Raw genomic sequence first — 16,464 nt, forward strand, 5'->3', positions numbered from 1 at the left:
GATAGAAGAGAGGCACAGAGTGGATCGTCCCCTAGAGCCTCACAAAGGAACCAACCCGGACAGCAGACCTCTCACACCAGAACTGTGAAACCATAAATTTCTGTTGTTTGAAGTCACAGAGCTTGTGATAATTTGTTACTGCAGAAGTAGGCAACAAATGCTGCTCCAAGGGTGGAGGATCCCATGAGCAAGATTACACCACCTCATGGCTATTTTAACAATGTTTTGTATCTTTATCAAGACAGGGCTCTCAAAAGACACTGAGGTGAAAACAAATGCATGGCTCTGTCTTTGCATATAACCCTTTTTAAACGATTATTTTCCGATGTATGTTCTGCTCCATTAACAGTTCCACATTTCCGTTTATTTAATTTTTTTTTGTACCACGTGGTGCCATTGTATGTATTTCAATTTACCATCATGCTTTAAAGAACAGCACATGGATTCCTTTAGGATATGTAGCTTGTGGATTTTATATCCTCATCCTGTAAAGGGTAAGCTGAGGAGTGGAGAGCTCACCTGCTGTGCCCCTTGAGCTTGGTTTCTGCATCTGTAAATGGTTGGAAGCGAGATCTGCTTCAGGGCATTGTTAGCAGGATGAGATGAGCTAGGGGTCAAGAATCCAGCACAAAATAGGTGCTCATTAAACGGCGGGGCACTAGAGAGAGAAAATATTCTGTGGCCCCTTCTCAGGCCAATGCTCATCATGTTCTCAGCCTCACCGTGTCAGGAAGTTCTCTGAACACCCAAGTCAGCATCCTATGTGGGGAAAAGCTTCAGATCTGGTATTAGAGCTCGTGGCTTCTCCTTGGTTTGGATATTTATGTGAACTTGAACCTCTGTAAAATAGGGCTGAAAAATTTGAGCCTCTTCTGGTTGTGGTGGAGATTAATGAGATGTGCGCAAGTGCCTGGTAGTAAATGTTTTCCTTTTCTCATGAGTCATTTTATATACTTGTTGAGACTGTTACCTATTCTTACTTTTTATTGCTATTGTAATGGTGAACTGGCACTTAGAAGAAGTCAAAGCTTTTAAATGGAGATGGGGGCTGGTCCCAGATGTGGTGAGTGCTGCTGGGTAAATCCCTTCTCTTAAACTATTTATCTATACCTATTAATTTATATGAGGACTGGGTTGGTTGCTTCTTGCCCCAAATTATAGGGCCTTGTTGTGGTGGTGCATACAAAAGAATCTAGATCACAAAAAGATATTAAAGGAATTTACTAAGAGGTTACCATGTGGACTGGTCTGTTAAAGGGATTACTACATGAAATCCCATCAGACATAGAGATCCTGACACTCCATATGCATCTTGGAGGGCACAAAAAAAAGAAACAAGAAAAAAATTGTGCAGAATGAGAGCACTGTCTTAGTAAACTCTGTGACACCTTGGGGCCCCAAGCACACCTATTGTGGGACCACTTTTTTCCTCTCCAAACAGAACAAGACACAGAGAGATGAAGAATTTGCCTTCTCACTTTGCAAAAGCATTGTGTGTGCTTTGTGTGTGTGTGTGTGTGTGTGTGTGTGTGTGTGTGTGTGTGTGTGTAGGTGTTGGCGGGTGTGTCACAGAGCCCAGCTGGACCAGCATCACTTCCCTCCCATGATTCTGATGTGAAACTGATGAGAAAATCACTCATGGAGTCTACCTTTAGTTAGCGGGATGTGACACTGATGTCAGTAATGCCACAATCACACCTGAAACAAGAGGGAGCGTCATCCTAGGTAAGTCACCCTGGTTAAGCTCTCTTAGGTGAGCTTAGGTAAGTTACTCACTGAGGACCTCCGGAAGTACTTGGAGGAGAACTTTGCATTTGGCTGAGGTCTCATGATGAAGGTGGGAGCCTGTGAAATCTGGTGACTAATGGGACTGCTTGTTATTCCACACTAATCAGTCCACATGAGGTAGGCTGGTCCTGCAACCGAGTCAGAAGGATGCTACTGTTGACGTTTCTAGTACAAGGCAATTGAGACAGCAGGGCACCTCAGGGCATGATGAGATTATGAGGGATAGCACCAAAGAGCAGTGTTGGACTGCAGGGGACACATACTCTTGGGGTCAATTAGAAGATCACATTTCCAGGGTCATGCAAATGATAAAATATTATTTTTTATTGTTACCATAGGGCAATTTAGTGGCTTAAGTATATAAAGCTACTTTAGAAATATTTGGGCTGACTTTTTATATCCCACTGATATTGGAAAACTGTGGAAAAGACATTATGAAATGACTCAGCTCTGAGAAATTATCCAGTCAGGAATAAAACTAATCAATTAAGTGCATAGTTATAACAGATTTAATCACAGAGGAAATCCAAGGAAACAGTAATACATTGTCTTTCAAATAAACATTGAATTGGAAATAAAATAATTTAATTTTCCTTTTTAGCATCAGCAGGCAGTGTTTTCCTGGACATTTCTTAATATGTATTGTATGTGATGTACCTGTCCCTAATCAGTTACATGTAACTAGGTTTTCCTCTGAATTTTAAATATAAACATTCCATAATTTAGCTTATTCAGTTAAGAAACCATGCTTTAAGAACTTTTTAAAATGACTCATGTGTAGTATCCGATGGTAGTCAGGGAAAATTATTTTATGTTTTCATCTTGATTGTAACAATAAAGTAAAGCATTTAGAGTAGTGGTGGATTAGGCATGTTAGCCTGAATTAAGCGTCTTCCAGGGAAGCATTCTGAAAAGCTTGCCAGTGTGTATTGGCAGCTAACGCTACTTTTCTAAATTCTTTAAAACTGCCTGGCATTTGGCAATGGGCATGAATGAAATATGACTGTATGTGTGAGTGACACTCAAGTCTGAAGTCTGATTCTTGAATATGAGAGACAATGTAAAAATGTAAAATCTATAATAAAATCTCTATACATAAAAGATGCATTTCATATGATACTTTAACACATTAGCCAGTGTATTTTTTTCTGTAAGCCAGAAACATATATTCTGCTCTGTGGTTAGTATAGGAAACTTTTTGGAGGGAAAATGGATTTTTAAAAATCACTGGAGTCATTTACACGAGGTAAACTTCTATTTTTTTCCTTAACCAACATAGTAGCTCATCTATCATTGCTTAAATACTACATTAAATATAAGTTAATATATAACAAATATTATAAGGTGGAAGAGAAGAGAACAAACTACTTCATAGTGAAAAAAAAGCAATAGTGATTTTCCATATGTTACTTCAAAGGAAATGACAATGACATTGTCATTTTTATAGTTTGTAAGTGTCTGTAACATTCAATGCCTTTTCTAATGTAAGCGGGAAAAATGCCATATTATTATAAATGTGAAAAGTGGTTCTAAAGAGTAGAAATACAATTTTACAAACTAAAAGGCTCATGGAATCCTTTTCAGTTTTAACAGTTGGTTAAGCCTATACAAGAAAAATTTACTATGTAATTTACGGCACTCAAATTTCTCATTATTTTGCCTCCATTTTATTTATTTACCTTTTAAGTCCTCCTTGGTTGCTTGACATACATTCTGAACATCCCAGAATGTTCAGGAAATGAAATGGTGCAGATGGAGGCGTTCTTGCCAAGGCTGACTGGCATTTAAGGAGAGACAGGTTACCATCTAGAATGAATAAACACATTTTAGTAATGTTATCTTTGCTCTGAAAACCTAATCCAATCACAATCGTTTATTGTTCATTTTGGCCAGAGATCTTCTTACCTATAGTAAAACAACTGAACATTTCTGAAACAAAGATATTGATGAAAGCATTTCTTGTTTGTTTGTTTTAAAGCAAAGCATGCTACTTTATATATAGTAACTGTTAAAAATTTTACCATATTGAGAATGCCACACTGAACATGATTTTATTGTGTATAGTTTTGAAACAAAACAGCCACATCAGATTGACAGGTGATTTAATAATTCCACCCTCTTTGACCAATTATTCCCATTCCCTTATAGATATGTTCTTGTATAACCCAACTTCCTTCAGAAACTCAGCCATCAATTTTACACAGCAAATGAAAATCTGTGTTGAGTAAGAAGTGAGAATACTACATGGTTTTCAAGAGAAAGGAACTCCCATATTTAATATTAAACACTTACATTAGTACTTAAGTAAATAAGATACTTATGCTTTATTCCATGAGCTCACTTACAGAAGGGCCATATCTTTTTTATTTTCAACACCAAACACAGGACCTGGCAGGAAACAAATTCTACCCCCATTAAATGCTTTTTGATGAATGAATGAATGAATAAATGCTACAGATAACTGGGTGGGCAAAATTATCATGGATACTACTGACATATAAATATTCCTTGATATGAATTTTCTCTAATACAGTTCTAATGTCATTATGTGGAGTGTTATGATTTGGTATTTCCATGCATATCATCTAAATTACTTTTAAGATATTTGTGTTGTAGAGTAGAGAAAAAGGCTGTTTATTTTTTCCAGATTTATTGAGGTATAATTGACAAAACTGTAATATATTTAGAGTGTAAAACATGATTTGGTAAACATCTGTGTTTTTGTTTTTGTAAGAATCCTTAAGATCTACTCTCTTAGCAAATATATAAATATTTGTAAAACACAGTATTAATAATTGTAGTCACCATGCTGTACATTAGATCTTCAGAACTTATTCAACTTATAACTGAAAGTTTGTAACTTTGATTAGAATCTCCCAATTTCTCTTACCTTCTACTCCTGGCAACCATCATTCTACTGTTTCTATGAGTTCTACTTTTTTTTTTTTTTAAAGATTCCACACATAAATGATACAATACAGTATTTGTCTTTTTCTATCTGTTTTATTTCACTTATCATAAAATTCCCAACAAATTAGTTATAGAAGGAATGCACCTCAATATAATAAAGCCATCTGTGACAAGTCCACAGCGAACATCATACTCAATGGTAAAAAGCTGAAAGCTTTTCCTCTAAGATCAAGAATGAGACAAAGATGCCCACTCTAACCACTTCTATTCAACATGGTACTGGAAGTTCTAGCTAGAGCAATTAGATAAGAAAAATAAAAGACATCCAAATCAGAAAAAAAGTCTCTTTATAATATAATAGCTAACATTGACTGCATACCTACTGATACTATTCTAAGAACTTTGCGTAATTTAACCTCACAATTGCCTTAAGAAGGTAGTGTTATTGTCTCCATTTTATAGAAGAGCAACCTGAGACACAGAGAGGCTGAGTAACTTGGGAAACGTTCTACAACTAATAAGTTGCTGAGCCAGGATTCAAACTTAAACAGTCTTAACCATCACACTATACTGTTGGTGGCAGTTCACAGTGTTCAAATTTTATATCATTCACCTGGCACATTACATTTCGGAGGGAGTGAAATTCCAGGCCAATTAAGTGCTTTTGACATTCTTTAAATTATTCTGTAGAGAATGTAGACCAACACATTTTATAACATTATTTCATATTGTATTTGGTTAAACCAAGAAAAACAAAGTTGAGGCATATTTACAATAGCTTAAAGACTCAATGGCATTCCTTGTAGTTGTGCTGGCAAAACAACATCCAAGAAGGAATGAATTACAAAATAATCATTCGTTTATTTTTGAAAATACAGAACATTTAAAAAATTTGACTAATATCTTCACTCTACCTACCAGTGAATTCATACCTTACATACCTTCTCCCACTTTAAAAAAAAGACTGTCATTCCCCAAATATATGCCACATTTAAAAAAAATTCTTGTCCACGGTCCCTAGTTGGTCACATCTTACTGTCATTTCCTTGAGGAAGCCCAATCGTTCATGTGTCTCTTCTCACAACTTTACTTGTATTTTCTGAGTAAATGGTGTATCTCTTTATCATGCTCTTCCTTTCTGAAAGTTAGGAATTTCATTCTGTTTGTTTGTGTGTCTTTCTACTTTCAACACCCAGCGTGGAGTTCAATATTTGCTAACTAGATATTTATTGAATGGGCATTTGATACATAACATATTGGATAAATGAATAATTGCAAAAAGATCTGAACCTTTCACTTCCTAAATTATATTTTTATGAAGTCAAGAATCCATTTAGACTTGTCATCTCTTAAGAGTAAACAAAGTGAATCACAGTGTAGTCATGACCGAATGTTGCCACTCTTCTTTGTATTCTTCAACTCCAGCTGCCATAACAAAATACCATACACTGAGGGGCTTAAACAACAGATGTTTGGTTTTTCCCAGTTCTGGAGGCTGGAAGTTTGAGATCAGGGTGCCAGTGTGGTTGGTTTCTGGGGCGAGCCCTCTTCCTGGCTTATTGATGCCTGCTTTCTCCCTGTATCCTCACATGGTAGGGAAAGACAGAAAAGAAGTAACCTCTCCAGTGTCCTTCCTTAAGAGGGCACTAATCCCTTTATGGTGTCCCTACCCTCATGACCTCATCTAAATATAATGATCTCTCAAAGACCCCTTTGTCCGATTACAATCACACTGGGAAATAAGGCTTAAACATATGAATTTTGAGGGAACACAATTCAGCCCATAGAACTCTCCTTTAAAAAATACTAGATTTTCATGAAAACTTTTCTACATAGATCTTAGCTCATGAAAAATTCATTTACCCTGAGTATGGAAGGATGGACTTGTTTCACAAATGTTTCAGCTGAGGTGCTTCTAGTGGCTGAGTGCTTCGTTTATTTTAGGATAGAGCTTTGGATGGGAAAGAAGCCCGGGGCTTAGAACGAGCACTGCTCAGAGATGGGTTGACTGCCAAGGCTTTGAGAAGGTGTAGTCCTTCTTGCCCATCAGAGACCCAAAGTGGTCTAAATATATTCCTGGAAGAAGATGTTGACATGCACTTTTAGGGAGAACAAAGTAAAATAAAATTGCTTATCTTATTACTAATATTTAGAGACTTTTCTTCAATCATTGGAAATTTGATTTGTACCATAATTCTGTGCCATCTATCAATTTGGAAAGAACAAAATCTTTCAAAACATGTACTGAATAGGTACCATTTTTGCTATTTAGATGGCTCATTTGTACTGTTTAATCTGTTAGAATCTAGAACGGTACAACGGAAGATAGTTTGAAAAGGAACAGAAAATAAATTTATATTCATGTAATTGAAATTTTCTAGCAAAAGCAATGATTTGACTCTAGGTTTCTCTAAGTGAAAATTTAGACTACCTCATTTTCAAAGAAAAGTGATGTGAAATTTGTGTGTGTGTGTGTGTGTGTGTGAGAGAGAGAGAGAGAGAGAGAGAGAGAGAGAGAGAGCTGGAGAGAGAGAGAGAGATTGACTTAGTGAAATTGCTTAAGAATCATTAAAATGAAAAAAAGGAGGTGTATGAGAAAATATCTTAGTGAAAACGTTTTGATGCTGTGTCTTATCTATCAAGTTCATTGAAATGTGAGTTCTATGTAGAATTCGCACAAATCCAAGGAAAATGCCAGGATGCTCAAGCTTCTAAATCCAGAATGTTGTTTATATTTACAAAGACCTCTCCAACAGGAACTGTTAGACTGCAGGAAACCTCATTTTCAATATGTCTGCATAACACCAGTAAATGGTAACAAAAATTATATCTGGATATGGAGAGAAATAGCCGTCTTAATGTTCACCTCCTATATCTTTTTTCTCTAATAAGTTTGCTGACCACAATGCTCATTAGTGGTACAATAAAAAGGAGCTGCTGGTAAATAATAACAATTCTTTGTATTTATACGGTGCCTTTGATCAGAGCACCTCAAAGCTTTCATGACCCATTAATCTGTGAAATACATCAGTGAAGTGTAAAGGCGTCAAGGATTATTACCCTCTTTTTGTAAACAGAGAAACTGAGGCATTTGCAAGAAACTATCCCAAGGTCATTCAACGATTTGATGACAGAGTCAGGAATAAGATCTATAAACCAGATCTAATTAGAGCAAAGACAAACAGTGCTCAACGAAAACCAGTAGCTTCTGTGAAATCGCTGAAAAGTTTTATGCAATGCTTGGAAACAACATTGCTTTAAAAGACACGCTTTTTATTTAGTTTTCATTTTGAGTGATTTCTTCCATTTAGTAATGGAGACCTCTCCACAGCTTCCTATTTAGATCACTTAATATTAGGCCATTTCCTTGAGACCTCTCTGGCTTGCATTTCTTCTATATGAAGAAATAGTATATGTTTCTTATGAAACAGTTTAATTACTAATAGGAAAAAAATGAAAATAACTTTATATATATCTATGTTTATATATATCTATGTATGTCAACCCTTATAAATATTTAGTCAATTAAATATCAATCTGTCTATCATCAACTGATTTGGAAAAACTATTCTACAGAAATATATTGTACTCTACTTCATTGCAATTTCCATATGAATGAAGGTTAAAGGCATAAACCCTGCAATATTATTTTTTTTTTCCAAAGCCAACTGCTCAGTTCCAATTAGAAACGACCCTCAGAAGATGGCAAATCACATTTTCCTCAAAACTTGTCTCATAAAAACAACTCATTGTATGGTTTCTTGGAAGAAAAAATATTTATTTTTTTACGTGATTATTTTCTCATTACCCCTTTACTCTGTTATGATTACTTAAATTTTCAAAGGGTTGTGCCGTGGGACCCCTGTGGAGTGGCAGGGTCTGTAAGGGAAGGGATTACCTTGTTTGCACACACACAGAGAATTTTTTATTTTATGTCTTTGTTCCTATTCCCTGTTTCCTAGTACAGTTGACCCTTGAATTGCACGGGGGTTATGGGACCCCAGAAGAGTGGAAAATTCATGGAATCAGGAGTCAGCCCTCTGAATCCCCAGTTCCACATCCTAGGATTCAACCCACCTCTGATGGTGTAGTACTGTATTTACTGAAAAAAAATCCTCATATAAGTGAACCTGAGCAGTTCAAACCCATGTTGTTCAAGGGTCACTGTATACATAGTAGACCTTTAAGATTGCCAATTGATTTCCTTGTTATTTGGCTGGACATTTACTTTTCTCATGCTATCTGTTTTGTTTTTATGACATACCAAGTCTCTCTGGTGTTTTTCAGTTAAAATCCAATGTCACCGGTTGTTTAAATGTGGTCCGTCAACCTCTCTCAGGATACCTGAGATGCTTATTAGAATGCACATTCCTGGGTACCAGCACAGACTTACTGTCTCATAATGTCTGGGAAAGGAGTCCTAGAATGTATAAACACAAACCCTCTAGGAGGTTTTTATTCACATTAAACTTAACATCTTTTCCTATCTTACAATTACAGATAATACTTCTACAGCACTTAAGATGTGCTAGGCATTGTTCTAAGTACTTTATATATAATAACATTTAATTCTCATAGAAACTTTTGAGATGTTATGACTTAAAAAAAAAGTATCTTGCTAAGACCATGAATTCCTATTCTCCACATACATTTGTAATATACTAATTGTAAATGAGATAAGACAACACATAAAATATGAGGCAGCGTTTAAGATTTAATTGATAGGAGGTTATAAAGTAGTATAAGAGCCCTGATTACCCTTCACTCAGATTGAATTGCTTTTTAAAAATTATCGCAGGAGTGGTAAAATTATTTAATTGAGTTTTTTTTTTTTTTAGCAAAGAGGTAGCTCTTTTTAAAAAAAATAATTTTATTTATTTTTGGCTGTGTTGGGTCTTCGCTGCTGCACGCAGGCTTTCTGTAGTTGTGGCAAGCGGGGGCTACTCTTCGTTGCGGTGTGCAGGCTTCTCATTTCGGTGGCTTCTCTTGTTGCGGAGCAGCACGGGCTCTAGGCGCACAGGCTTCAGCAGTTGTGGCACATGGGCTCAGTAGTTGTGGCTCACGGGCTCTAGAGCGCAGACTCAGTAGTTGTGGTGTACAGGCTTAGTTGCTCCGTGGCATGTGGGATCTTCCCGACCAGGATTGAGCCTGTGTCCCCTGCATTGGCAGGTGGATTCTTAACCACTGTGCCACCAGGGAAGTCCCGAGATCTTTTTGTTTTCTTATGGCAGAGTGAATTCATTCAATCTATCTTTGGGTCCTGGTCATAGATAATGGGATATTTTCATTTATTGTCATTTTTTTATTGTTAGTTTTAATTTTTAGGATCTTAAAGTTTGTTCACTAATAAATTACCTCAAAAAAACCAACACAGATTTTTTCTCTAGGATGTTTTTGGGATAAACAAGGAAATGTGAATATGGACACGGTATTAGATGATATTAAAAAATTAGTGTTGCTACAGTAATCAAGGCAGTGTGATACTGGTGAAAAAATAAACAACTAGATGAATGGAACATAATATAAGGACCAGAAATAGACTGACATAAATATAGTCAACTGAGTTTTGACAAAAGAGCAAAGGAAATTCAATGGAGAAAAAATAGTCTTTTCAACAAATGGTGCTGGAACAACTGGACATCCACATGCCAGTAAAACAAAAACAAAAACATAAAACCTAGACACAAACCTTACAACTCTCAAAAAATTAACTCAAAATGGATTATAGCCTAAATGTAAAATGTAAAACTGTAAAACTCCTAGATGATAACACAGGAGGAAATCTAGCTATGGCAGTAACTATTTAGATACAACACCAAAGACACAACCCAGGAAAGAAATAACTGATAAACTAGACTTCAATAAAACTAAAGCCTTCTGCTCTGTGAAAGACAGTGTCAAGAGAGTGAAGAGACAAGCAACACACCAGGAGGAAATATTTGTAAAAGACATATCTGTTAAAGAACTGTTGTCCATAATATATAAAGAACTCTTACAACTCAATAATAAGAAAATAAACAACATGATAGGCATTTTTTTTTTTTTTTTTTTTTTTTTTGCGGTACGTGGGCCTCTCACCGTTGTGGCCTCTCCCGTTGCGGAGCACAGGCTCCAGACGCGCAGGCTCAGCGGCCATGGCTCACGGGCCCAGCCGCTCTGCGGCATGTGGGATCTTCCCGGACCGGGGCACGAACCCGTGTCCCCTGCATCAGCAGGCGGACTCTCAACCACTGCGCCACCAGGGAAGCCCTATGATAGGCATTTTTAAAGAAGCTCTATGTTATGTGTCACTAGGGAAATACAAATTAAAACAACAATGAGCTATCACTACATACCTATTAGATTGGCCAAAATCAAAAAGCACTGATGACATCAAATGCCATTCTTTGCCGTGGGGAGTGCAGAATGGTACAGCCATTTTGGAAAACAGTTTAGCAGTTTCTTACAAAACTCAAATACTCTTACCGTATGATCCTGCAATCACTGTCCTCAATATTTACCCAATGAGTTAAAAACTTATGTTTACACAAAAATCTACACATGGGGTGTTTATAGCAACTTTATTTATAATTGCCAAAACTTGGAAGCAATCAAGATGTTATTCAGTTGGTGAATGGATAAATAACCTGTGGTTCTTCCAAACAATGGAATATTATTTAGCACTAAAAAATGAGCTGCTAAGTCATGAAAAGACATGGAGGAACCTTAAATGAATATTACTAACGGAAAGAAGCCAATTGAAAAGCCTTCATAGCAATTCCAACTATATGACATTCTGGACAAGGCAAAATAGGGAGATAGTAAAAAGATCCATGGTTAGGTGGGAGGGAGGGATGAAAAGGCAGAGTACAGAGAATTTTTAGAGCAGTTAAACTAATCTGTTTAATACTATAATGGTGGACATATGTCATTATACATTTGTCTAAACCCATAAAATGTACAACACCAGGAGTGAACCGTAATGTGAACTATGGACTTTGGAAAATTATTGTGTCAATGTAGGTTCAAATGTTGATGGTAAGGGAGGTGTGTGTGGCAGGGGAGGGGGAACATCTGCACTTTTGGGATATGGGAAATCTCTGTACTTCGGGTGATAATGATGTGTCAGTGTAGGTTCATCGATTTTGACAAATATGCCACTCTGCTGGGGAATGTTGGTAGTGGGGAGGCTGTGAGTGTGTGAGGCCAAAGGTATATGAGAACTCTCTGTATTTTCTACTCAATTTTGCTGAGAAAATAAAACTGCTCTGAAAAATAAAGTCTATTTTTTTTTAAAAAGTGCTAATTTTGTAATGTGTCATAATGACATTATGGTTATGAAAAAATGCTCTCCTTTAAGAGATGAATACTGCAATATTTAATGGTGAAATGTCAAATGTCTTTAATTTTCTTTAAAAATTTCAGACTTTGTACATATATATATATAAATGGAGCAAATATGGCAAAATTTAATCATTAAATCTAGATAATGGGTATGTAGTGGTTTCATTATATAATTCTCTCTACTCTTTTATATATTTTGACATTGTTCATAATTAAAAGCAAAAATACTTTTATGCAATTACCACACATTAATTTATTTTTGAATTCTGTTGAGACCATTTAAGTCACCAGTCCTAGATGCTGGCAGAACATTAGAATCACACGGGGATTAATTAAGTTAGAATTTCTGGGTAGTGGTAGGGGAGTGGGTATTTTAAGAAGCTCAAATATGCATCAAGAATTGAGAACCAGTGGTCTAACTGCTCTATTCCCGGTTTCTGAAAATAAAGAAAATGATGTAGTGAACAATTTTTTCATGGTACCCAAAGGCTCGGTCATGTAACTCTCAGCTATTTCTAGCCATAAGGCAACGGTAGCATGGTAATGTCAGCTTCCCCCACTCTAGTGACCATAATAATTTCCCATTAATGTGGTCATATATGACTGATACATAGATGGATGGATAGACAGATAGATAGATGATAGGCAGTAGATAGAATTTTAATATATTGAACTTAAATTTATTGAGTCCCAGGCATTGGGACAGGAGCTTTTGTTACCTCTTTTTCTTTTTGCACATAACTGTGGGAGATAGGTGTGATGATCCCCATGCTTTAGGTGAGGACATCGAAGCTGAAAGCTTGTTATTCTTTTCTCATGTTTCATCCAGAATTCTCAGATGCCCCTGTACCCTTTCCTTGACTCTTCAGAGTTTCTTTTATTCCATTCTTTGAGGCAGATGCGGAAGCATTTTGCTGTGGGAGGTCACATGGGCATACTCTTTCCAATTCTTGTATCTGTGCCTTCTTTCATTCCTCGTGGCTTTCCTTTCGGCTCCTTACAACTCACGTCTCACCTTTGAGAGAACTGACTAGAATATATTTAAATAGCATGCCATTTAGATTACTTTTTAAAAAGCAATTTTCCACTGTAGATTTAGAAACCAACAGATCTCTTTTAGCCAGCATAATTTCTGATTAACTAATTTAATCTGTGCGAAATTACATAAGCAAACCTGAAACAAGACTCCATCAATTTTTTTGCCTTTGGATGTAACATAATATTTTCAAAAATGAACCAAATAGAGTAATTAGCCCCCAGGCAGAGCAAATGACTCTAATAGCCATCTCCCACACATTTCTTTGGTGGAAAGACCAAAAATGAAAATTAAAGTGTGGCAGCCCATGGGTTAAAGCCCTGCATGTATCCTATTAAGTAACAGTTTGGAATAGCAATTCAAAGAGTTACCCTTCTAGAAGTTCAAAAAGAGAAAAGAATTGATGTCTTCGCTTTAGGCTGCCAACAGCGCTCTTCTGATGGACTGTTGATTTCAACAGTGCTTGACTGCCTGTAATTGCACAGAGACCTTTATCTTTCAGTTCTTTAGTTTATTCAGTTTTTATTTGGTTTCAATTCCATTATTTGTGGCAGAATAAAATCACAAATAAAATGTTCTAATTGTACTAGGTGAGAATCAACATTTTATATTTTGAAAAGGAGAAATGATCTGTGAAGATCCATCCTTAGGTGGTAGGAGGTCTGAGTTCTGAACCCCAAAGTTCAGACTAGCTCCCTATTACTTGGGAAAAACCCTCAAACAGTCTGGATCTTGGTTTTCGTAGTTGCATAATTAGAGGGCTGGATTTCATCATTTTAAGGTTCTTTTAGTCCCCAAAATTTTAATGATGCTACCTTATATTTACATATACTAGTTATTAAAGAGATAGCAGATAATCCCCAATTCATGATATGGTGAAGATTTTCTTCTTTGTGGGTTAATTATATTTTACATCAGTATTTCTAAATGTTTGTGAGCATTAAAACCAACTGGGGTGCACGATAAGGTGGGCGCTCTGATTTATTGGGATTAGAGGGTGACTAGGAACCTACATTTTGAATAAGTTCCCTAGATGATGCTCTGGAAATTGTGCTGTGGAGTAGAAGGGGAGCACAGGGAGGTAGGGCTTGAAAGCGGTCAGCCGTCAAACATCATGAAAGGAGTCAGACTCTTGAGTACCTGAATTTGCCTACTTTGGAGTTAATTTGCTTTTTTATTTTTTTAAGTTTTAAGGTGAAAGCATATATTGATTTTTATATTTTATGTCTTCCCTACAATGTAGACTTTAAGTGCTCTAAATTTTCTTCTCTGTACTTTTTTGCTGTATTTCACTAATTTGGCATGTTATGCTTTATCATTTAGTTCAACATATTTTTCAATTTGTCTTTGACCTGTGGGTTCTCTGGAAGCATGTTGTTTAATTTCCAAATATTTGGGGAGTTCTAGATATCTTACTGTTGTCGATTTCTAATTTAATGTATTTGTGATCAGAGAAAATACTCTGCATTATGTTAATCCTTTGACATTGATTGCAACTTGTTTTAAGGTGCAGAATATGGTCTATCTTATTGAATGTTCCATGTACCCTTGAGAAGACTGTACATTATGCTCTTGTTGGGTGTAGTGTTCTATAAATGTCAAATAGGTCAAATCATTCGATAGTACTGTTAACATTTTCTACATTTTTACTGATCTTTTTGGTCTTTTTCTATGAATTATCAAACTCCCCAAGTATGACTGTGAATTTGTCTCTTTTTCCTTTTAGTTCTGCCAATTGTTCTTTCATGTGTCTAGAAGCTTTATTGTTACACACATACACCTTTAAGATCGTTGTTTTTCCCTTTAATCGTTATGAAATGCCCCTCTTTATCTTTGGTCATACTCTGTATCTTGAGGTTTAGTTTATCTGATGTTAATATAGTCACATCTGATTACCCATGCTTAGTGTTGCATGGTTTTTACTTTTTCATTCCTTTACTTTCAAAATTTTATGTGAAAGGTATGTTTCTTGTTAATGACATATATTGGGTTGGCCAAAAGGTTCGTTCAGGTTTTTCCCTTAACGTCTTATGGAAAAACACGAACGAACATTTTGGCCAGCCCGAATAGTTTGGTCTTAGATTTTTAATTTAGTCTGACAATCTCTTCCTTTGTATAAGGATATTTAGAGCATTTACATCTGTTAAAATCACTAATATGCATGGGTTTAAATATATTATCTTGTTATTTGATTTGTCTTGTCTGCTCTTTGTTGCTCTGTTTCGTGCTGAATCAAGTAGGCGGGTTTTTCTTTTTTTGTATCCATTTTATCTGTTTTATTGATGTTTTTATCATGCCTCCTGGAGATTTTTTTCTTTAATGGTGTTCTAGAGATTACAATATGTATCTTAGTCTTACTTATCATAGTCTGCCTTCAAAAACATTTTGCTACTTCACAAAAAAATTTAAGAATTTTACAATAGTATATTTCTAACTGTGAAATCCCATGCTTTGTGCACTTGGTGTTGTATATTTTACTTCTATAAATATACCATGACCTCCAATACGTTGTTGTTATTATAATTTTACTTCAACTAGTCAATAGACATTTAAAGAAATTGAAAGACATATATCTTTAAAAATATAAATGGTAAAACATTATAAAGGTCTCTCCCAGGAGTGAATAATAATTTTCTGGATTTTATTGGATTATGCTTTCTTTTGACCTTAGCTCTGAAATAGGCTATAAAAAACTGTGATTGTGCAGATTATCCAGGTTTGTTTTATTTTTCAGGTGGGAGGGACATTCTCTTGAGACTTTTTTGACTTAAGTAGAAGCAAAAGGCTCTCTTACCTGAATCTTCAAACTCTCATTTAAATTTTTTTCCTCTTTACCAAACTATTATTTCAAATCACCCTCGGTTTAAAAACGACAAACACTTTTCCTTGACCATTTATCCTTTTTTTTTTCCCTGATGGCCATAAATATTTATCATCCTCATCCCCTAACTAGAAAGAATAATATCCCCTTGCTTTCTCCATTTCTTTCTCCTGTTAGTCTTTTCTCAGTCCTCTAATGTTTAGTTTCCAGTATGGCTACTGGGATAGTTTCTCTTTCTATGACCTACAGTTGCCAAGTCAATCACTTTTAAATTCATATTTTATTTGAGCTATTGCATTCAAAACATTAGAAACATGCTACTTTACTGAAACTCCCTGATTACTTGCTTTTACGGCCTCTCTTACATCTCTAGGTCCTCTTGTTCAGTCTAGCTTTATTTTATTTTTTTAAACTATTTTTTTATTGGAGTATAGTTGCTTTACAGTACTGTGTTAGTTTCTGCTGTACAGCAAACTGTCTATCTTTAAAATGCTGTTTTTCCTCAAACTCTTTCTAGCCCAGATTCTTTTTCTGCTCCATGCATTTACTGCAGGGCATCTCACCCAGTACAACAGCTTCAACTTTT

General features: G+C 35.9%; 1 protein-coding gene across 1 annotated transcript in view; it reads left to right on the forward strand.

The window, feature by feature from the left end:
- LOC132527957 (uncharacterized) overlaps positions 1–16,464 on the forward strand; it is a gene marked incomplete at its 5' end in the record, with an annotated part of 192,872 nt that overhangs the window by 21,542 nt on the left and 154,866 nt on the right. The gene's annotated exons all lie outside the window — the stretch shown is intronic.

Source organism: Lagenorhynchus albirostris, chromosome 10 (genome assembly GCF_949774975.1).
Source record: "Lagenorhynchus albirostris chromosome 10, mLagAlb1.1, whole genome shotgun sequence".
Taxonomy (NCBI): domain Eukaryota; kingdom Metazoa; phylum Chordata; class Mammalia; order Artiodactyla; family Delphinidae; genus Lagenorhynchus; species Lagenorhynchus albirostris.